This window comes from Entelurus aequoreus, linkage group LG10 (assembly GCF_033978785.1).
Source record: "Entelurus aequoreus isolate RoL-2023_Sb linkage group LG10, RoL_Eaeq_v1.1, whole genome shotgun sequence".
NCBI lineage: Eukaryota > Metazoa > Chordata > Actinopteri > Syngnathiformes > Syngnathidae > Entelurus > Entelurus aequoreus.
This window is the reverse complement of record NC_084740.1, coordinates 52,266,031-52,288,929: the sequence shown is the minus strand read 5'-3', so window position 1 is coordinate 52,288,929 and position 22,899 is coordinate 52,266,031. Positions and strand designations below refer to the sequence as shown.

At 39.3% G+C, this 22,899-nt stretch overlaps 1 pseudogene; it reads left to right on the top strand.

The window, feature by feature from the left end:
• The window catches only part of LOC133659163 (TBC1 domain family member 2B-like), a 57,232-nt pseudogene that overhangs the window by 33,090 nt on the left and 1,243 nt on the right, over positions 1-22,899 (top strand).

Sequence of the window (22,899 nt, the reverse complement as noted above, 5' to 3'; positions counted from 1 at the left end):
TACTGAAACCCACTACTACCGACCACGCAGTCTGATAGTTTATATATCAATGATGAAATCTTAACATTGCAACACATGCCAATACGGCCGGGTTAACTTATAAAGTGCTTCGCCAAGCAGGAAAGCATTAACCGTGTAGTTACATGTCCATGGTTTAATAGTATTGTTGATCTTCTGTCTATCCTTCCAGTCAGGGGTTTATTTATTTTGTTTTTATCTGCATTTAAGCACGATGCTATCACGTTAGCTCCGTAGCTAAAGAGCTTCGCCGATGTATTGTTGTGGAGATAAAAGTCACTGTGAATGTCCATTTCGCGTTCTATTTTCAAGAGGATATAGTATCTGAGGTGGTTTAAAATACAAATCCGTGATCCACAATAGAAAAAGGAGAGAGTGTGGAATCCAATGAGCCAGTTTGTACCTAAGTTACGGTCAGAGCGAAAAAAGATACGTCCTGCACTGCACTCTAGTCCTTCACTCTCACGTACCTCATCCACGAATCTTTCATCCTCGCTCAAATTAATGGGGTAATTGTCGCTTTCTCGGTCCGAATCGCTCTCGCTGCTGGTGTAAACAATGAGGAAATGTGAGGAGCCTTTCAACCTGTGACGTCACGCTACTTCCGGTACAGGCAAGGCTTTTTTTTATCAGCGACCAAAAGTTGAGAACTCTATCGTCGATGTTCTGTACTACATCCTTTCAGCAAAAATATGGCAAATCACGAAATGATCAAGTATGACACTTAGAATGGATCTGCTATCCCCGTTTGAATAAAAAAAAATATTTTCAGTAGGCCTTTAAGAGCTCTATTCAGTACAAATGTCAGACATTGTCAACTGTGTGTGTCTCTTATTTGTGTGTGTTTATGTCTGTGTCTGAGTGTGAGTGTGTGTGTTTGTAAGTCAGAGAGTGACAGTTTGACATTAACTGTCAAAAAATAAATGGAATCAATTGATAGTTGCTACATTATATATTTATTTTCTAATAGTCACGGTAATGATCAGTCCAGATGCGTTAGTACTAGGATGTTAAAACACAGCCCTGGACGTGGACCCCGACTTAAACAAGTTGAAAAACGTATTCGGGTGTTACCATTAAGTGGTCAATTGTACGGAATATGTACTGAACTGTGCAATCTACTAATAAAAGTTTCAATCAATCAAAAGCCGATGTACACACGGTTTCCTACCTCTGTGGTCGCTCGCACTCACGAAACAAAAATGTGCATTTTGCTTTTTGATTTGGTAATACAGCTGTTTGTTTTTAAGGTTGTTGGCATGTTGGCAAACATCAGATGAGTTTTGATGCTAATTTAAAGATAAATGTGATGAATGGAGTAGAACATACAGACCCTTTATTTAATTAAATACAAAATACTGAAATTAAATGATTTGGTGCTTTTATAAAGAGCTAAAATTATGTACAAAGCAAACTATAACCTGCTACTCAAGAATGTACAAAAAAAAGAGGAAAACATAACCTCGGAGAAAAATCCAATTTAAAACATTTGTATGCACGTACAACACTTAAAACCTTCAGTATATGTAATTAAATTACAGAATGAATAGTCAAACAATGTACCAGTATGATCCAGTTGAAGAGAATGCTCAAACTACAAGTTTTACAAAGCACAAGGAAGAACAATTTTGATAAACATCTTGAACTTTGTTAAAAATAAGATTTGGTCTCATAATGTGAATCATAACTGACTATTAAGATAATTGTTGCATTTAGAATGAATTGATGTAAATTGTACTACAAGATACAAAAAGGAAGTGGACATAAGTGCAGTGTTAGTAATTGCTATGATTTGGGAAAGTCCAGCGTGTGCCCTGCCTTCCCTGCCCGAGTGCAGCTGGGATAGGCTCCAGCCCCCTTGCAACCCCAAGAGGGGCAAGCGGTAGAAAAATGGATGGATGGAAAAGGGTTAGCATTAAATAAGCCGGTGTTTTTCAACCACTGTGCCGAGATACAGTCTGGTGTGCCGTGGGAGATTATGTAATTTCACCTATTTGGATTAAAAATATTTTTTGCAAACCAGTAATTATAGTTTGCAAATGATGTGTTGTTGTTGAGTGTCGGTGCTGTCTAGAGCTCGGCAGAGTAACCGTGTAATACTCTTCCATATCAGTAGGTGGCAGTAGGTTGCTAATTGCTTTGTAGATGTCGGAAACGGCGGCAGGCAGTGTGCAGGTAAAAGGTGTCTAATGCTTAAACCAAAAATAAGCAAAAGGTGAGTGCCCCTAAGAAAAGGCATTGAAGCTTAGGGAAGGCTATGCAGAACGAAACTAAAACTGAACTGTCTACAAAGTAAACAAAAACAGAATGCTGGACGACAGCAAAGACTTACTGTGGAGCAAAGACAGCGTCCACAATGTACATCTGAACACGACATGACAATCAACAATGTCCCCACAAAGAAGGATAAAAACAACTGAAATGTTCTTGATTGCTAAAACAAAGTAGATGCGGGAAATATCGCTCAAAGGAAGACATGAAACTGCTACAGGAAAAGACCAAAAAAAGAGAAAAAGCCACCAAAATAGGAGCGCAGGACAAAAACTAAAACACTACACACAGGAAAACAGCAAAAAACTCAAAATAAGTCACGGCGTGATGTGACAAGTGGTGACAGTACACCTACTTTGAGACAAGAGCTATAATGCTTGGTTATGCTTTAAAGTCATATCCAACAATTCTGACAACGACTTTTTACTGTCAACTGAGTTTCGTTTTTTTAATGATTTCTGCCGGTGGTGTGCCTCCGCATTTTTTCAACGCAATAAATGTGCCTTGGCTAAAAAAAGATGAAAAACACTGAAATAAGCTATGCTTCTTCCTACTCCTTTTTTAACATGTTGTAAAGAGAAATGAGAATATGTAGATTTTATGAAGTATCAAATTGTATCTATATATATGTTTTAAATCAACTTAAACCACAACCATGACCATAACCATACTACTACTGACCCCATTTATGTTTGTCTGTTGTGTGTTAGTAGCGTTTAGAACAGCAACAAACTTCCCTAACTTCCCAGATGTTGTATTATATATGTTCTCAATCAGGAGCTGGTGAGACTTTTGCAGCAAACATTAAGAACATCCCAGGGTGATCGTCAGCCAGAACGTCGTACAGTCCCTCCACCAGATCCATCATCAACAGAGTCCGATCAGGTTAACTGTCCAATAGTAACCCAGGAGGAGGTTGCCCGTCTGGAGGCCCTGGTTCAGGAACGAAATGAACAGATCCAGTCCTTGTGTGGCCACATGGAGCGCCTTGCCCTGGAGAAAGAAAGCCTTCAACAAGAGTTGAAGGGCCTGAAAATAAAAGTGGGGGAGATCAACGAGCAGCTGGGCATGCTGATGGAAACCATCCAGGCCAAAGATGAAGCCATCATGAAGCTGTCCAACTCAGAGCAGAGCGGGAATACAAATGATGGTGCACCACCTCTCGGCAAAGAAAATCAAGAGTTGGACACCCTTAAGGTAACACAGAACACCCACTATTGCTGGGCCACTTGGCAAAAATAGAAACAGTGGGAACAAAATAACATTTAGAATTTTTAAGAAACAAAGCTGAGCCCCTGAAGTTGAACTATTTCAAATCCATCCCAGATATTCGCCACGAAAGTCGTGCAAAACTTGAAGGGGTCTTATTATGCAAAACCAACTTTTCTTACCCATTGGTACCCGTTTTTGTGTACTTGGAATCCCACATAAGAATAAGAATAAAATTTGAAACAAATCATTGGGGAATGGCAGAGATATTTATAAAACAATCTTGCTTTCTTTCAAACTTGCTTCAAACAAGCCTTTTGGAATTTGAAACTTTAGTGATTTATTTTTCCTTAATTTCGTTAGCAGATATTTTCATGTATGGTAGCGGTTTATCCAAAGAGCTTTGCCAGAGTCTGCCATTTTTATTCAGTTGTAGTTCAAACTTGTAGTCACTAATTGTCTTACTTTTCTCTATCCTCTTGTTGTGGGACAGACTCGTACATGCATACGCATCCTCCGCTGTTGCCCTTCCTTTTAAATCGTAGCATATAGTTCAAACTTAAATCTGTCTGTAGACTTTATACGGAAGTGGTAAAAACTAAAACATGACTGAGGGGGTAAAAATGCATCCGAAGGGGGCTTAGCTTGGAAGAGGACTTTGGCACGTGAAAAAGACTGCCAACAAAACAGCATATTCTGAAGAGACAGTCAGAAAGCATCTTGAATATGGTCTTTAAAACATAATCTTTGCAAAGTTTGGACCAAAGAATCACCATTCCATGTTATGTAACCACGAGGAAGTGTGGGAAACAATATAATCTGACCCCTCAAGGAGTTTAAACCACAGTCTTGCATAATGTCACACAAAAACTCCCCAAGCATTAAATGATTAATGCTGGGCTTTTCCTTTCGCTATTTTTCACTTTTTCGTGACACTGAGTCTAAAATAAAGACCAGCCTAGACAATTAGAGAAGACAGATTTGAGATGTTCCAAATAATGAGACGCCCAGCACTGTCACTAATTATTTAATCCAGCGAGATGAGGCTAAAGGTTGTGTTTTTAGATTTATTAGTTGACTTATTTTTACGACAGTTGAAATGTTACGTTTTTGGCAACAGTTTAAGTTTAATTATATTTCACTGAACTTTTTTTTGAAAGCCAAACAAATTTGTTTACATTTTTGTGTTTAGATGTTGTTTTTGTCATTTTAAAGGCGTACTGAAAGCCACTACTACCGACCACGCAGTCTGATAGTTTATATATCAATGATGAAATCTTAACATTGCAACACATGCCAATACGGCGGGGTTAACTTATTAAGTGCAATTTTAAATTTCACGCTAAACTTCCGGTTGAAAACGTCTATGTATGATGACGTATGCGCGTGACGTCAATCGTTGAAACGGAAGTATTCGGCCCCATTGAATCCAATACAAAAAGCTCTGTTTTCATCTCAAAATTCCACAGTATTCTGGACATCTGTGTTGGTGAATCTTTTGCAATTTGTTTAATGAACAATGAAGACTGCAGAGAAGAAAGTTGTAGGTGGGATCGGTGTATTAGCGGCGGACTACAGCAACACAACCAGGAGGACTTTGAGATGGATAGCAGACACGCTAGCCGCCATCCTCACCTTGACTTCCTCCGTCTCCGGGCCGCCGACCGCATCTGTGATCGGGTGAAGTCTTTCGTCGCTCCGTCGATCGCGGGAACGCAGGTGAGCACGGGTGTTGATGAGCAAATGAGGGCTGGCGTAGGTGGAGCGCTAATGTTCTTAGCATAGCTCTGAGGTCCCGTTGCTAAGTTAGCTTCAATGGCGTCATTAGCAACAGCATTGTTAAGCTTCGCCAGCCTGGAAAGCATTAACCGTGTATTTACATGTCTATGGTTTAATAGTATTGTTGATTTTCTGTCTATCCTTCCAGTCAGGGGTTTATTTATTTTGTTTCTATCTGCATTTAAGCATGATGCTATCACGTTAGCTCCGTAGCTAAAGAGCTTCACCGATGTATTGTCGTGGAGATAAAAGTCGCTGTGAATGTCCATTTCGCGTTCTTGACTCTCATTTTCAAGAGGATATAGTATCCGAGGTGGTTTAAAATACAAATCCGTGATCCACAATAGAAAAAGGAGAGAGTATGGAATCCAATGAGCCCTTGTACCTAAGTTACGGTCAGAGCGAAAAAAGATACGTCCTGCACTGCACGCTAGTCCTTCACTGCACGCTAGTCCTTCACTTTCACGTTCCTCATCCACGAATCTTTCATCCTCGCTCAAATTAATGGGGTAATCGTCGCTTTCTCGGTCCGAATCTCTCTCGCTGCATTAAAAACAATAGGAAAATGTGAGCAGCCCTTCCTCTGGTGACGTCACGCTACTTCCGGTAGGGGCAAGGCTTTTTTTTTATCAGAGACCAAAAGTTGCGAACTTTATCGTCGTTGTTCTATACTAAATCCTTTCAGCAAAAATATGGCAATATCGCAAAATAATCAAGTATGACACATAGAATGGATCTGCTATCCCCGTTTAAATAAAAAAAATTCATTTCAGTAGGCCTTTAACACTAGCCACAAATATTGGTATTAAATTGTTTATATTTCTACTATATGTGGTTGAACTGCAAATAATTGCATCACAAGGTGGAGCAACTCCTATTGTGCTTTCATGTACTACTGCATAAGAAAATATTAAAGACATCCGGTGGAATATCCTAATAACTATGCAGTTCAAGCTGATGAGTCTATAATGTGCTTTGATTTCAGGACAGTCTTCAAGGCTATAAAACCCAAAACACATTTCTAAACAAAGAGATCCTGGAGCTGACAGTATTGCGCAGAAATGCAGAAAGTAGAGAAAAGTCTCTAGAAGCAAAGGTATGGTACTGTGGCTGTGTTGCAATTTGAAGAAACAGGAAGAATGAATCATTTTTAGGGAAATTCCACGATGACTTGGTTTCTTCTCTGTTGCAGTACACCGTTCTGGAGGCCAAGTTGTGTCAGGTGGAGAGTAAGTATTGGTGCTGCTGCAGGAGGTGACCAACCCAGTGTGCTCGTCTGCAGAACAGAGTCCAGCCCGGGAGGTCATCTCCAGATTGTTAGAGGATGCTCTACAGGCAGAACACACTGTATTTAAACCAAACACTGTCAGGTACACTAAAGCTCTCATCATTGTCACTATTTAAACATCCTTAAAGGGGACCTATGATGATTCTTATTTACATTAACCCACTTCCTTGTAGTCTAGATAGCATATATTGGGTATGGGTACATTTTATGTAAATTGTGCTCCTCAGTCTAATTTTAAACCCATTTTAGTCTTCAAAAGCTTTGTGTTTGGAGGTGTTCCCAGGTTGCAAATTAACCCACGGCCTACCCTCTCCCAAAGTATCCTAATTTATCTTTTTTAAATGTACATCGCTAAAGATGAAGATGAACATCTTTTTAGTCACGGTCGAAAATAATCTTCTTAAACAATAACAGAATGCCAACTGATGGGATGTTGATATATTCCCATTTAGATGAAGAATGACTCATAACCCTTGCAAAGAAAAGAGGGTTAAAACCAAGCGAAACCACTTAGGCAACCTTAAGCACTTTGGACGTTTTGTTTAAGATATCGTATATATTGTATACGGCCATTCGGCCTAAAAATACCGGGATATCAGTTTTGGTCCATATCGCCCAGCTCTACATGTACATAAGTATTCACAGCTATTGCTCAATACTTTGTTGATGCACCTTCGGCAGCAATTACAGCCTCAAGTCTTTTTGAATATATGATGCCACAAATTTGGCACACTTATCTTTGGGCAGTTTCGCCCTTCCTCTTTGCAGCACCTCTCTAGCTCCATCAGATTAGATGGGAAGCGTCAGTGCGCAGCCTTTTTCAGATCTTTTCAATCATATTCAGGTATGGGCTCTGGCTGGGCCTCTCAAGGACGTTTAAAAAGTTGTCCTGAAGCCATTCCTTTGATATCTTAGCTGTGTGCTTGAACTTTTTTAATTTAAACGGGAATAGCAGATCCATTCTATGTGTCATACTTGATCATTTCGCGATATTGCCATATTTTTGCTGAAAGGATTTAGTAGAGAACAACGACGATAAAGTTCGCAACTTTTGGTCGCTGATAAAAAAAACCCTTGCCTGTACCGGAAGTAGCGTGACGTCACAGGAGGAAGGATTCCTCACATTTCCCCATTGTTTACAATGGAGCGAGAGAGATTCGGACCGAGAAAGCGACGATTACCCCATTAATTTGAGCGAGGATGAAAGACTCGTGGATGAGGACGTTAGAGTGAAGGACTATAGTGCAGTGCAGGACGTATCTTTTTTCGCTCTGACCGTAACTTAGGTACAAGGGTTCATTGGATTCCACACTCTCCTTTTTCTATTGTGGATCACGGATTTGTATTTTAAATCACCTCTGATACTATGTCCTCTTGAAAATGAGAGTCGAGAATGCGAAATGGACATTCACAGTGACTTTTATCTCCACGACAATACATCGTTGAAACTCTTTAGCTACGGAGCTAACGTGATAGTATCGGGCTCAAATGCAGATAGAAACAAAATTTTAAAAAAACCCTGACTGGAAGGATAGACAGAAGATCAACAATACTATTAAACCATGTACATGTAACTACACGGTTAATAATTTCCAGCTTGGCGAAGCTTAACAATTGAAGCTAACTTAGCTTCGGAGCGGCGGCGGGCGTTGTAGCTTTCGACGACACCCCGGCCGCCATCAGAGTCGGCAAGAAACATGTATTTCCCCAAAGTTACGTACGTGACATGCACATAGCGACACGCACGTACGGGCAAGCGATCAAATGTTTGGAAGCCAAAGCTGTACTCACGGTAGCGCGTCTGCTATCCAGCTCAAACACAACACAACCTCCTGGTGTTGGTGTTGCTGTAGTCTGCCGCTAATACACCGGTCGCACCTACAACTTTCTTATTTGCAGTCTCCATTGTCCATTAAACAAATTGCAAAAGATTCACCAACACAGATGTCCAGAATACTGTGGAATTGTTCGATGAAAACAGAGCAGTTTGTATGGTGACACATTGGGTCCGAATACTTCCGTTGCCGTCGTGACGTCACGCGCATACGTCATCATACTTAGACGTTTTCAAGCGGAAGTTTCCCGGGAAATTTAAAATTGCACTTTATAAGTTAACCCGGCCGTATTGGCATGTGTTGCAATGTTAAGATTTCATCATTGATATATAAACTATCAGACTGCGTGGTCGGTAGTAGTGGCTTTCAGTAGGCCTTTAAGGTGTTCCTGTAGCTTGTTTACTTCAGATGTAGTCAGTAGTCATTCGTTCAACTTATTTAGTTATACTAGTAGTGTTGTACAAGATTCTGTTTTAGGTCCTCTCTTTTTCATCCAGTTTGAGAAATAACATAGACAGAGTGGAGGAGGAGGAAAAAGTCAACAGACGCAAAACTATTGTCATTCCATATGTATCAGGTCTATCTGAGAAACTCAGAAGAAGTTTTAACCAACACAACATCCCAGTACACTTCAACCAGGCAACACACCGAGACAGAAACTAGTGCATCCCAAAGACCGGACAACCCACACCCACAAAAACAATCTGGTGTATGCTATCCAGTGTAATTCTGAATGCACTGATTCTCATATTGGGGAAACAAAACAACCACTAAGCCATGAACAAACTCTTCAGGGCAAGACTCGTCTGTTTACCAGCACCTCAGGGAGAAACAGCCTTCCTTTTGAGAACTAAAATTTACAGATTCTGGGCAAGGAGGACGGATGGTACAAAAAAGTGAGGGAAGCCATCTTTGTCAAGGTTGAAAAACCATTCCTGAACAGAGGAGGTGGTCTGCGACACCACCTGCACTGCAAAAAGTCAGTGTTCAAAAACAAGAAAAAAAGTTACAAAAATTAGGGGTATTTTATTTGAACTAAGCAAAATTATCTGCCAATAGAACAAGAACATTTGGCTTGTCAAGACTTTCCAAAACAAGTGCAATTAGCTAACCTCAATGAACCCAAAAATACCTTAAAATAAGTATATTCTCACTAATAACAAGTGCACTTTTCTTGACAGAAAAAAAAAAAGTATACTTAAATTAAGTAAATGCTAGTGCCATTATCTTGACATAATGATATGCGCTCGGCATTACATTTCTTGAAACCAGCAAACTTATACTAAAAACAAATGTATTGTTTTTAATGGAAAGGCAACAAGGCAACCGTTTGTTACTCTCGGGGTCTCCTAGGCAAATCATATGGTCTAAAAATGCATTTTTTCCATCGATAACATGACATCATCACACCAAGTTCGTGCTCTTTCAGTCAATTAGTGTGCGAGGAATATATATATATATATATATATATATATATATATATATATATATATATATATATATATATATATATATATATATATATATATATATAATACAGCCTGGCCCCCGGCCAAAAAATTTTTAATTGTAATTTTGAAGAATTCATCTGAATGTGCATGAACTATTTCTGTTCAAAATTGTTACAAATGTCACATGTTAAATGTTTAAATATTAACTGTCAGTTTACTGTACTGTGCCAACTTTACTAATTTATGAGTACATATTTTCTCTTGTTTCATTGAAAATAAAACAGCAAAGTCCATCTGTTTTAATTGGGAGACAAAACTCTGTCAAAGTCATGATTTATTTTTTCATGCTTGAAATAAGAAATTATTACTTTAAAAAAGTAGTTGTATACTTGTAAGTGTTAATGACACAGCTTTGCAACAGTTGATATTCTCGTTTCAAGCATGTTTTACTCAATATAGGTCATAAAATCTCAGCTACAAGCTGTATTATCTTACTGAGATAAATTAGGACCAAAACACTTAAAACAAGTAAAACACTCCAACATAAAATCTGCTTAGTGAGGAGAATTATCTTATCAGACAGAAAATAAGCATATTTCACCCTTATTTGAGATATTTAATCTTACTTAGATTTCAGTTTTTGCAGTGTGCCTCCCACATACAACACTGTCCTTTCAACCATTCCTATAAGACTCTTGATTTAGCCTCCAACAAAAAACAGGAGTTAGAAACATTCTGGTCACAGAAGGTGACCAGTATGCCATTTGTTCACAGCTGAATGGAATGCTTACGTGGGGAATTCCGACTATTTTGGACTGGTAGTAGTCGATCCACAGCGATCGTTCTGCCACACAATACCTCAATGCTAACGAGGGGAAATTACACTTCAACGACTGTCGTTGGCTTTGATAGCAGGATTGCTCGTTTGCATCAAAACAGTTGTTTTGGGCACATTCTCCTGGTTTTGGAAGTATAAACCAGTGTTTCCCATAAACTGCCTAGATACATGTGGTGGTGGGGGCGTGGCTATGGGCGTGGTCACCATGACATTGTCGAGTAATTTGCATAATTTACTACAATGATTTGATTTTCTCTAAAAAGGCTCAAAAAATGTACACTTACTAATTAATAATAACAGTTTTGTTTTAAACGTCCATCCATCCATCCGTCCATCCATTTTACAATATAATTACAACACTTGATGTACATATTTATATACAGATTTGAACAATAAGTTATTCACTGAAATATATTTATTAATTGTGGTTCTTGCAAAAAATATATCTTATAAAATATAAAAGCTAAAATGTCTCAAAGCTCTGCCCCTTTAATTAGTGCATACTAAATAATTTAACTTTAGCCTACTACTACGGCGTGGCGAAGTTGGTAGAGTGGCCATGCCAGCAATCGGAGGGTTGCTGGTTACTGGGGTTCAATCCCCACCTTCTACCATCCTAGTCACGTCCGTTGTGTCCTTGGGCAAGACACTTCACCCTTGCTCCTGATGGCTGCTGGTTAGCGCCTTGCATGGCAGCTCCCGCCATCAGTGTGTGAATGTGTGTGTGAATGTGGAAATACTGTCAAAGCGCTTTGAGTACCTTGAAGGTAGAAAAGCACTATACAAGTATAACCCATTTATCATTTATTATCATTTACTACAACCATATTATTTACCAGCAACATAAAGTGAAACAGAGGCAGAGGTGTCCTGCCACAGTCAGTAACAAATAAACAGAAAACAGTAGTGGTGGTAGATAGACACAGAGCTTCATCAAACATCTGATCCACTGAACAAAGAGCTCCAAAAATCTTGAACTTTAGACTGCCATCAGTTTTACTCCCTACACTTAACCATGTGTTTCCTAGTGCCTGCAGAATTTGCACCCTTTGTTATATACACATGTTGTGTTTCTAATATAAATACATTTAATAAAGTCAAATACAAATAAGGCAAGAGAAGTATCCTACACTTCTCTTTTGTAAAGTAAATCTGAACAGCCGATATGGGCATCTACATCAATTATATGATTTTCCTGAGAAGCTGGAGAGGACAAAAAAAAAATTTAAAAAAAAAAAAAAAAAATTAAATTTTTTTTTAAAATTTTTTTAATTTTTTTTTAATTTTTATTTGTGGCGGACGTAATTCTTTCGTGGCGGGCCGCCACAAATAAATTATTGTGTGGGAAACCCTGTAAACATTTGGGGTTCAGCACCAACCGCTATACTAGATCTGACCAATGTAAGTCTATGAGCACGAACTGATGAAGCCTACTCGGATGACAGATGAAACGTCTTCCAAGACAAACCAAACTGTCCAGTTATGATCGATTGAATTCCATGAGGGTTCCGGAATATACAAAATTAGAATAATAGTGAAGGGAGAAGTCCAACAGCCTGGTCTTTTGCTTTCTGGAAATGTGGCCCCCAAAACAATTCAGTTGAGTAACACTGGTCTAAATGTGTCACTTTACCATGATTAAAGATATTTTAATGAGTGTGATGTAGAAGAGCTTCTCCCACTTTAAGCACATCTAACACCTGGAATGAATTACAACATTTGTGACCTTGTCCTATTTTGATTTCCTATAGGTGCAATGGCCCAGGTTTCCCAATACTCTTGTCCAAATAGTGCCCCTCAAACTGCTTATGTAGCAATATGCACAAACGTTGGTTGACACTATGTCCTGTGATCTCATTGACAGTGAGTATGACGTGTATGGCTTCAAGACGTTGCCTGAAGAGGAGGAGGAAGAGGAGATGTTGGTGGCCAAGGTGAGAGCCTTGGAGCTCAAATCCCTGTCCATGACGGATCAAGAGGTGTCTATCGGAGTCAAGTGGGAGAACTACCTGGCCAGCACAATGAACCGCAACTTGGTGCGCTCCCCTGAGCTCAAGGCTCTGATCCGCTGCGGCATTCCCCACGAACATCGCTCTCGGATGTGGCGCTGGTGTGTCTCCGTCCACGTCAAAAAGTTCCGGGATCCCTTGGCGGCTGACTATTACGAGACCTTGCTAAATGTGGCCCGGGAGAAGCCCAACCCGGCAACCAAGCAGATTGAGCTGGACTTGCTGCGGACTTTACCCAACAACAAACACTACTCCTCGCCCAGTGCCACCGGCATCCAGAAACTTAGGAATGTTCTAGTGGCTTTTTCCTGGAGGAACCCTGACATTGGATACTGCCAGGGACTCAACAGGTACTCATAAATGTTCTGTTACCATATTCATTTTCACCCAATATGGTGGTCATCATCAAAGATGTAGTTTAATTTTATCGCATTTTACTGTTTATTTAGAGTTTAATCATATGTGGTTAGCAGGAAAAATATAGCAGTTGCCAATTAGCTTACTTAGACTTATGTTAACTTTTGCAGCTTGATATTGGTGAAAACATCAATAATTAATAACCTGTTTTTACTTTTAATTCCAAGCCCAACAATTAAAACATGTATAGGATGTAACTCTAACAACAATTCCAATTATTGGGCTGATGATTGGATTCAGAATTGATTCTCAACTTAACAAGATTCCCCCAATAAATTATTTGGTATGAAAATGATAATACAACCTTTTTATTACAGGTTACAAATGTGTCTCTAGAATGCTGACATACGACATACACGCATCGAGTGAATGCGAAGATGGCCTAAAACATTTATTTTTAAAACATTGAATCTTAAAAAAAATAGATTATTGAAAGTTATGAATTGATTTAGAATCGGAATAGATAACAATCACAATTCGGACTTGAATTGATTTCTTTCAGCAGTTTGTTACTTAAAGGCCTACTGAAAGCCACTACCACCGACCACGCAGTCTGATAGTTTATATATCAATGATGAAATCTTAACATTGCAACACATGCCAATACGGCCGGGTTAGATTAGTAAAGTGCAATTTTAAATTTCCCGCGAAATATTCTGCTGAAAACGTCTCGATATGATGACGTTTGCGCGTGACGTCACGGATTGTAGCGGACATATTGGGACACCTTTGTGGCCAGCTATTATGTGTCTGTTTTCATCGCAAAATTCCACAGTATTCTGGACATCTGTGTTGGTGAATCTTTTGCAATTTGTTTAATGAACAATGAAGACAGCAAAGAAGAAAGCTGTAGGTGGGAAGCGGTGTATTAGCGGCCGGCTGCAGCAACACAACCAGGAGGACTTTGAGTTGGATAGCAGACGCGCTACTGTGAGTACGCAGCTTTGGCTTCCAAACATTTGATCGCTTGCCCGTCCGTGCGTGCCGCTATGTGCATGTCACGTACGTAACTTTGGGGAAATATATGTGCTGTATGAACTTTGCGGCGGTGAACGGTACTTTGGGCTGTGGGATTGAGTGTGTTGTGCGGGTGTTTGAGTTGTATTGGTGGGTTATATGGACGGGAGGGGGGAGGTGTTTGTTATGCGGATTAATTTGTGGCATATTAAATATAAGCCTGGTTGTGTTGTGGCTAATAGAGTATATATATGTCTTGTGTTTATTTACTGTTTTAGTCATTCCCAGCTGAATATCAGGTCCCACCCGCCTCTCACAGCATCTTCCCTATCTGAATCGCTTCCATTGCCCTCTAATCCTTCACTCTCACTTTCCTCATCCACAAATCTTTCATCCTCGCTCAAATTAATGGGGTAATCGTCGCTTTCTCGGTCCGAATCGCTCTCGCTGCTGGTGGCCATGATTGTAAACAATGTGCAGATGTGAGGAGCTCCACAACCTGTGACGTCACGCTACTTCCGGTACAGGCAAGGCTTTTTTATCAGCGACCAAAAGTTGCGAACTTTATCTTCGATGTTTTCTACTAAATACTTTCAGCAAAAATATGGCAATATCGCGAAATGATCAAGTATGACACATAGAATGGACCTGCTATCCCCGTTTAAATAAGAACATTTCATTTCAGTAGGCATTTAAAAATAAACCAAAGTAAAAATGCAATATATGTTTTAAAGATTTAAATAATATTAAAAAATGTATACAAAGATACTATATGCTACTTTGTATTAGAAATGGCAACCACGGAAGATGAATGCCCCTCAACAAGAGGACAGAGAAAAAGAAGGAGCTTATTCAGGACTTATGCAGATCCCAAATACACAACAGCAGGTACCAATAGGTAAGAAAAGTTTGTTTTGTATGATAGGTCGAAACAAAACACCAGATAATGCCCCCCAAGCGGTGCTATTATGGAGTCCTTGAAATAACAAAACATATAATATTACTCGTATGTTGAAGCACAGTAAGTTTGACTATGGTAGCTGTAATGCTTCAACAATCAGTCAAAGTAGTGCGGCTTCGTAGCTTACCAAAGTCCTACTAAAATATTTTGAGAGATTTGTGATTTTTTTTTATCACACTAAACCTGTGATTAATCATGATTCATCACTTGTTATTATTAGCTTGTATAATTAAAACTTGAAGAAAATAACATAATATTTAGGTATACGGTAAATGCAATTTAGTAGTCAGAATGTCATACAGGAACGTTTTTAAATGTTTTACTGAACTGCAAGTCATTGATTTGCTCGAAACGTGTTGGAAATAAGTATAGTCAAAATTAAGTGCACATTTTAAAAGTCTTTGCAGTTTGCAATAATCTTGCAAACAAGGTAGAGTTACTAATTGATAATGTGGTAAACACACTCAAACATAGTGCACCATTTACTCTTCTTTAGTTTAAACAGTTGTTGAAACAAACACGCTTGTTTACCTTTTTCAGATGACAATGCTGATCTCTTTTTTTGGTTGCAGCTCGCTGTGATTACTTACACATGTCCGACGTTCTCCAGGAAGCTAAACACATCCACATTCAGTCCGTAGATGCAAATTGATGCTCTTGTTTGTGTAGTACAGTTGCTGTATCCTTGCTGTAATCGTGCCTCTCCAAGGTATTGTAAGACAGATCAGCTGCGGTGATATGAACCACATCTTCTTGGAAGGCTTGGTCTTCACAGATGTTGGATCAAAACATCACCTCACATTTCTTATTTTTCAAAGTACCTGAAATAGTGATGCAAGTTGGACACCCAGTTATAAATAAACAGTACGTCCTGCTCTGTATTCACATGAATCTAAATGAAAGTGTCCATCTTTGAATATGTTCTATGTCAAGTTTTCCGAAAGTTTCCATAACTTTTATAGAAGGAAATGTTCATCCTTTTGAAACATGAATAGCCTAATATAGTTTACAGCTACTAATTGTCTTCAAATACGGCCAAATACATACCCTAATAAGGGAAGTCTCTAATGATTACACTTCTATGCAAAATTTATTTACTTCCTAAAGGCCTACTGAAAGCCACTACTACCGACCACGCAGTCTGATAGTTTATATATCAATGATGAAATTTTAACATTGCAACACATGCCAATACGGCGGGGTTAACTTATTAAGTGCAATTTTAAATTTCCCGCTAAACTTCCGGTTGAAAACGTTTATGTATGATGACGTATGCGCGTGACGTCAATCGTTGAAACGGAAATATTCGGCCCCATTGAATCCAATACAAAAAGCTCTGTTTTCATCTCAAAATTCTACAGTATTCTGGACATCTGTGTTGGTGAATCTTTTGCAATTTGTTTAATGAACAATGAAGACTGCAAAGAAGAAAGTTGTAGGTGGGATCGGTGTATTAGCGGCGGACTACAGCAACACAACCAGGAGGACTTTGAGATGGATAGCAGATGCGCTAGCCGCCGACCTCACCTTGACTTCCTCCGTCTCCGGGCCGCCGACCGCATCTATGATCAGGTGAAGTCTTTCGTCGCTCCGTCGATCGCTGGAACGCAGGTGAGCACGGGTGTTGATGAGCAGATGAGGGCTGGCTGGCGTAGGTGGAGCATTAATGTTTTTAGCATAGCTCTGTGAGGTCTCGTTGCTAAGTTAGCTTCAATGGCGTCGTTAGCAACAGCATTGTTAAGCTTCGCCAGCCTGGAAAGCATTAACCGTGTATTTACATGTCTATGGTTTAATAGTATTGTTGATCTTCTGTCTATCCTTCCAGTCAGGGGTTTATTTATTTTGTTTGTATCTACATTTAAGCACGATGCTATCACGTTAGCTCCATAGCTAAAGAGCTTCACCGATGTATTGTCGTGGAGATAAAAGTCACTGTGAATGTCCATTTCGCGTTCTCGACTCTCATTTTCAAGAGGATATAGTATCCGAGGTGGTTTAAAATACAAATCCGTGATCCACAATAGAAAAAGGAGAGAGTGTGGAATCCAATGAACCCTTGTACCTAAGTTATGGCCAGAGCGAAAAAAGATACGTCCTGCACTGCACGCTAGTCCTTCACTTTCACGTTCCTCATCCACGAATCTTTCATCCTGGCTCAAATTAATGGGGTAATCGTCGCTTTCTCGGTCCGAATCTCTCTCGCTGCATTGAAAACAATAGGAAAATGTGAGCAGCCCTTCCTCCGGTGACGTCACGCTACTTCCGGTAGGGGCAAGGCTTTTTTTTTATCAGAGACCAAAAGTTGCGAACTTTATCGTCATTGTTCTCTACTAAATCCTTTCAGCAAAAATATGGCAATATCGCGAAATGATCAAGTATGACACATAGAATGGATCTGCTATCCCCGTTTAAATTAAAAAAATCATTTCAGTAGGCCTTTAAATGTCCTATTTTACATCAGTGTGGCATTAGTGTATGTTTTGGTTGGCCAACCACACTTTGGAACCACAGATTTCACCCTTCATTGCGTTGCATATTTCAGACTGGCAGCTATTGCCTTGCTCTATCTGGACCAAGAAGACGCCTTTTGGAGCCTCATAGCCATTGTGGAAGTTTTCATGCCAAGAGATTATTACACCAAGACTCTGCTTGGCTCGCAGGTACAACAAGTTTCCCACTTTTTTTTTTATCTAGTCCTAAGTAATGTTGAGGGTGGTGTCCATGCAGGTGGACCAGCGGGTCTTCAAGGACCTGATGAGCGAGAAACTGCCCCGACTCCACGCCCACTTTGAGCAGCACAAGGTGGACTTCTCCCTCATCACCTTCAACTGGTTCCTGGTGGTGTTTGTGGACAGCGTGGTCAGCGACATCCTCTTCAAGATTTGGGACGCCTTCCTCTACGAAGGTCCTAAGGTCAGTTACTCAGAAGTACGACACAGATATGATCCCTTCAGCAGAGTTCAATACTGACTTTTGGAGGAGTCTTCTCCTGCTGGCCATGAGGAATAGTTCAGCTTTCTTTCTGCTCCAGCTGCTATGACCACCAGGAATGTTTGCTCATGTTTTCTAAAAGGCATTTTTTGGTGAAAACGGTGCTAGTGTGTATTGTACACGGAACATCCACTTATTTAGCTACATTTGCATAATTAATACATTATAATACAGCAGCTTTATGCTAATTTAGCCATTTATAACGATATTAATGCTGAGATTTGATTGGCAATGTCACATAGGTATTCATTTTAAATATTTTATTGTTGTGGTTGTGGCTACTTCTACAAAACCTACAACCAGTGAAGTTGGCACGTTGTGTAAATGGTTAATAAAAAGAGAATACAATGATTTGCAAATCCTTTTTAACAAAGGATAAGACAAGATACTGAACGTTCAAACTGGAAAACTTTATTTCTTTCAAATATTAGCTCATTTGGAATTTGATGCCTGCAACGTGTTTCAAAAAAGATGGCACAGGTGGCAAAAAAGACTGAGAAAGTTGAGGAATGCTCATCAAAGACTTATTTGGAACATCCCACAGGTGAACAGGCTAATTGGGAACAGGTGGGTGCCACAATTGGGTATAAAAGCAGCTTCCGTGAAATGCTCAGTCATTCACAAACAAGGACGGGGCGAGGGTCACCACTTTGTCAACAAATGCGTGAGTAAATTGTCGAACAGTTTAAGAACAACATTTCTCAACCAGCTATTGCAAGGAATTTAGGGATTTCACCATCTACGCTCCGTAATATCATCAAAAGGTTCAGAGAATCTGGAGAAATCACTGCACATAAGCGATGATATTACGGTCCTTCTATCCCTCAGGCGGTACTGCATCAAAATGCGACATCAGTGTGTAAAGGATATCACCACATGGGCTCAGGAACACTTAAGAAGACCACTATCAGTAACTACAGTTGGTCGCTACATCTGTAAGTGCAAGTTAAAACTCTACTATGCAAAGCCAAAGCCATTTATCAACAACACCCAGAAACGCCGCCGGCTTCGCTGGGCCTGAGCTCATCTAAGATGGACTGATGCAAAGTGGAAAAGTGTTCTGTGGTCTGACGAGTCCACATTTCAAATTGTTTTTGGAAGCTGTGGACGTCGTGTCCTCCGGACCTTAGAGGAAAAGAACCATCTGGATTGTTATAGGCGCAAAGTTGAAAAGCCAGCATGTGTGATGGTATGGGGGTGAATTGGTGGCCAAGACATGGGTAACTTACACATCTGTGAAGGCACCATTAATGTTGAAAGGTACATACAGGTTTTGGAGCAACATATGTTGCCATGCCAGCAACGTTATCATGGACGCCCCTGCTTATTCCTGCAAGACAATGCCACGCCACATTCTGTACGTGTTACATCAACGTGGCTTCATAGTAAAAGAGTGCGGGTACTAGACTGGCCTGCCTGTAGTCCAGACCTGTCTCCCATTGAAAATGTGTGGCGCATTATGAAGCCTAAAATAGCACAAGGGAGACCCCCGGACTGTTGAACAACTTAAGCTGTACATCAAGCAAGAATGGGAAAGAATTCCACCTGAGAAGCTTCAAAAATGTGTCTCCTCAGTTCCCAAACGTTTACTGAGTGTTGTTAAAAGGAAAGGCCATGTAACACAGTGGTAAAAATGCCCCTGTGCCAACTTTTTTTGCAATGTGTTGCTGCCATTAAATTCTAAGTTAATGATTATTTGCAAAAACAAATTAAGTTTCTCAGTGTGAACATTAAATATCTTGTCTTTGAATTCTATTTAATAGAATATTAGTTGAAAAGGATTTGCAAATCATTGTATTCTGTTTTTATTTACGAATTACACAATGTGCCAACTTCACTGGTTTTGGGTTTTGTAATATTTTGGTTATTTTGTTGTGGTTTTGTTACCAACTAACTTACAATTACTTTTGTATGCTAAAAAAACAACAACTTTGGGGCATAACTGAACATAAGGAGAATTTGATTTATTAGCATATTGGCCCGGCTATAAGATGTATTATTTATGTTTGTATTTATTTGGAAAACCTGAATCTGCTGATTTTCTTCCTGAGGGGTCCGAAATAAAATACAAGATTACTCAATTATAAAGAACAAATAACAGTCACTTTACAATTTACGATGTAACAACTGACAGAATCATTGTCAAAAAGGACATTAACAATATTTGCAGCTGTATCCAATTAATAAGCTAATAACTATACTATTATTGGGGAAAATTAGATTATCTCAAATGTTGTTGTTTTTTTTGTTTTTTTGTTTTTTTTGTTTTTTTTTAAATGTATTTATTAATCAATCAACAAAACAATACACAAATGTTCAAAAAATTAAATTTAATAATAACAGGAATAGCCAATAATAAAATTTTTTAGATGCCTATAGCCCATTACGTGGATGGTGGAGGGTGTGTCAGTCGATTGCCAGCCAGGCAGTGAAAAAAATAGAGCTAAAAATGAGCGATCATCAATCTTCACTATGACGTCACTTGATTGACACTCAAGCCACACAAGGATCTTGTGAAATGACGCTAGCTGCTGCCAGCTCAGTGTGGGGGGAAAAAACACTGTCAGGAAGGTGAGAAATAGACTCCCGCGCTGTACCTGCCATCAAAAACTTAAAGACCGACTGCACAGTTCCTGTCTTCACACAAGCTAGCAGGCCACGGAGTTTGCCGTCAATGTATTTCTTGTCAAGGATACGAGTATGGAAGCTGGACACATAAGATGCCAAAAACCAAACTCTTTTGGAATTGTTTTTCTCCTCCACAACGTAAATTAGAAAATGTGGAAGTTATCAACACGACTGTGAATCTTGTCTGATTGCAATCAATGCAAGTCATCAGAATCAGGTAATACACCCACTTATATCCCACTTATATTCTTGTCTTCATGAAAGAAGGGAATCTATATGTTAAACATGCTTGTATGTTCATTAAAGCACCTTTAACATGTTAACAAAAATGTCAAAATAAAATAAATATAAATATATACATATATGAATTAATAAATACAAATCATATATGTGTATGTATATGTATATATATATATATATATATATATATATATATATATATATATATATATATATATATATATATATATATATATATATATATATATATATATATATAAACCCCGTTTCCATATGAGTTGGGAAATTGTGTTAGATGTAAATATAAAAGGAATACAATGATTTGCAAATCCTTTTCAACCCATATTCAATTGAATATGCTACAAAGACAAGATATTTGATGTTCAAACTCATAAACTTTATTTTTTTTGCAAATAATAATAAACATAGAATTTCATGGCTGCAACACGTGCCAAAGTAGTTGGGAAAGGGCATGTTCACCACTGTGTTACATCACCTTTTCTTTTAACAACACTCAATAAACGATTGGGAACTGAGGAAACTAATTGTTGAAGCTTTGAAAGTGGAATTTTTTCCCATTCTTGTTTTATGTAGAGCTTCAGTCGTTCAACAGTCCGGGGTCTCCGCTGTCGTATTTTAGGCTTCATAATGCGCCACACATTTTCGATGGGAGACAAGTCCGGACTGCAGGCGGGCCAGGAAAGTACCCGCACTCTTTTTTTACGAAGCCAGACTGTGTAACACGTGCTGAATGTGGTTTGGCATTGTCTTGCTGAAATAAGCAGGGGCGTCCATGAAAAAGACGGCCTTTAGATGGCAGCATATGTTGTTCCAAAACCTGTATGTACCTTTCAGCATTAATGGTGCTTTCACAGATGTGTAAGTTACCCATGCCTTGGGCACTAATACACCCCCATACCATCACAGATGCTGGCTTTGGAACTTTGCGTCGATAACAGTCTAGATGGTTCGCTTCCCCTTTGGTCCGGATGACACGATGTCGAATATTTCCAAAAACAATTTGAAATGTGGACTCGTCAGACCAAAGAACATTTTTTCACTTTGTATGAGTCCATCTTAGATGATCTCGGGCCCAGAGAAGCCGGCGGCGTTTCTGGGTGTTGTTGATAAATGGCTTTCGCTTTGCATAGTAGAGCTTTAACTTGCACTTACAGATGTAGCGACCAACTGTATTTAGTGACAGTGGTTTTCTGAAGTGTTCCTGAGCCCATGTGGTGATATCCTTTAGAGATTGATGTCGGTTTTTGATACAGTGCCGTCTGAGGGATCGAAGGTCACGCTCATTAAATGTTGGTTTCCGGCCATGCCGCTTACGTGGAGTGATTTCTCCAGATTCTCTGAACCTTTTGATGATATTATGGACCGTAGATGTTGAAATCCCTAAATTTCTTGAGAAACGTTGTTCTTAAACTGTTTGACTATTTGATCACGCAGTTGTGGACAAAGTGGTGTACCTCGCCCCATCCTTTCTTGTGGAAGACTGAGCATTTTCTGGGAAGCTGTTTTTATACCCAATCATGGCACCCACCTGTTCCCAATGAGCCTGCACACCTGTGGAATGTTCCAAATAAGTGTTTGATGAGCATTCCTCAACTTTATCAGTATTTATTGCCACCTTTCCCAACTTCTTTGTCACGTGTTGCTGGCATCAAATTCTAAAGTTAATGATTATTTGCCAAAAAAAAAAAAGTTTATCAGTTTGAACATGAAATATGTTGTCTTTGTAGCATATTCAACTGAATATGGGTTGAAAAGGATTTGCAAATCATTGTATTCCGTTTATATTTACATCTAACACAATTTCCCATCTCATATGGAAACGGGGTTTGTACATGATGTATATTGTGAGTGACAGATAAGTTATTTTGATACAGTGCAGGTATACATGATGTATATTGTGAGTGACAGATAAGTTATTATGATACAGTGCAGGTATACATGATGTATAGTGTAAGTGATGCTAAAGTAGTTCAACGTGTAACCACC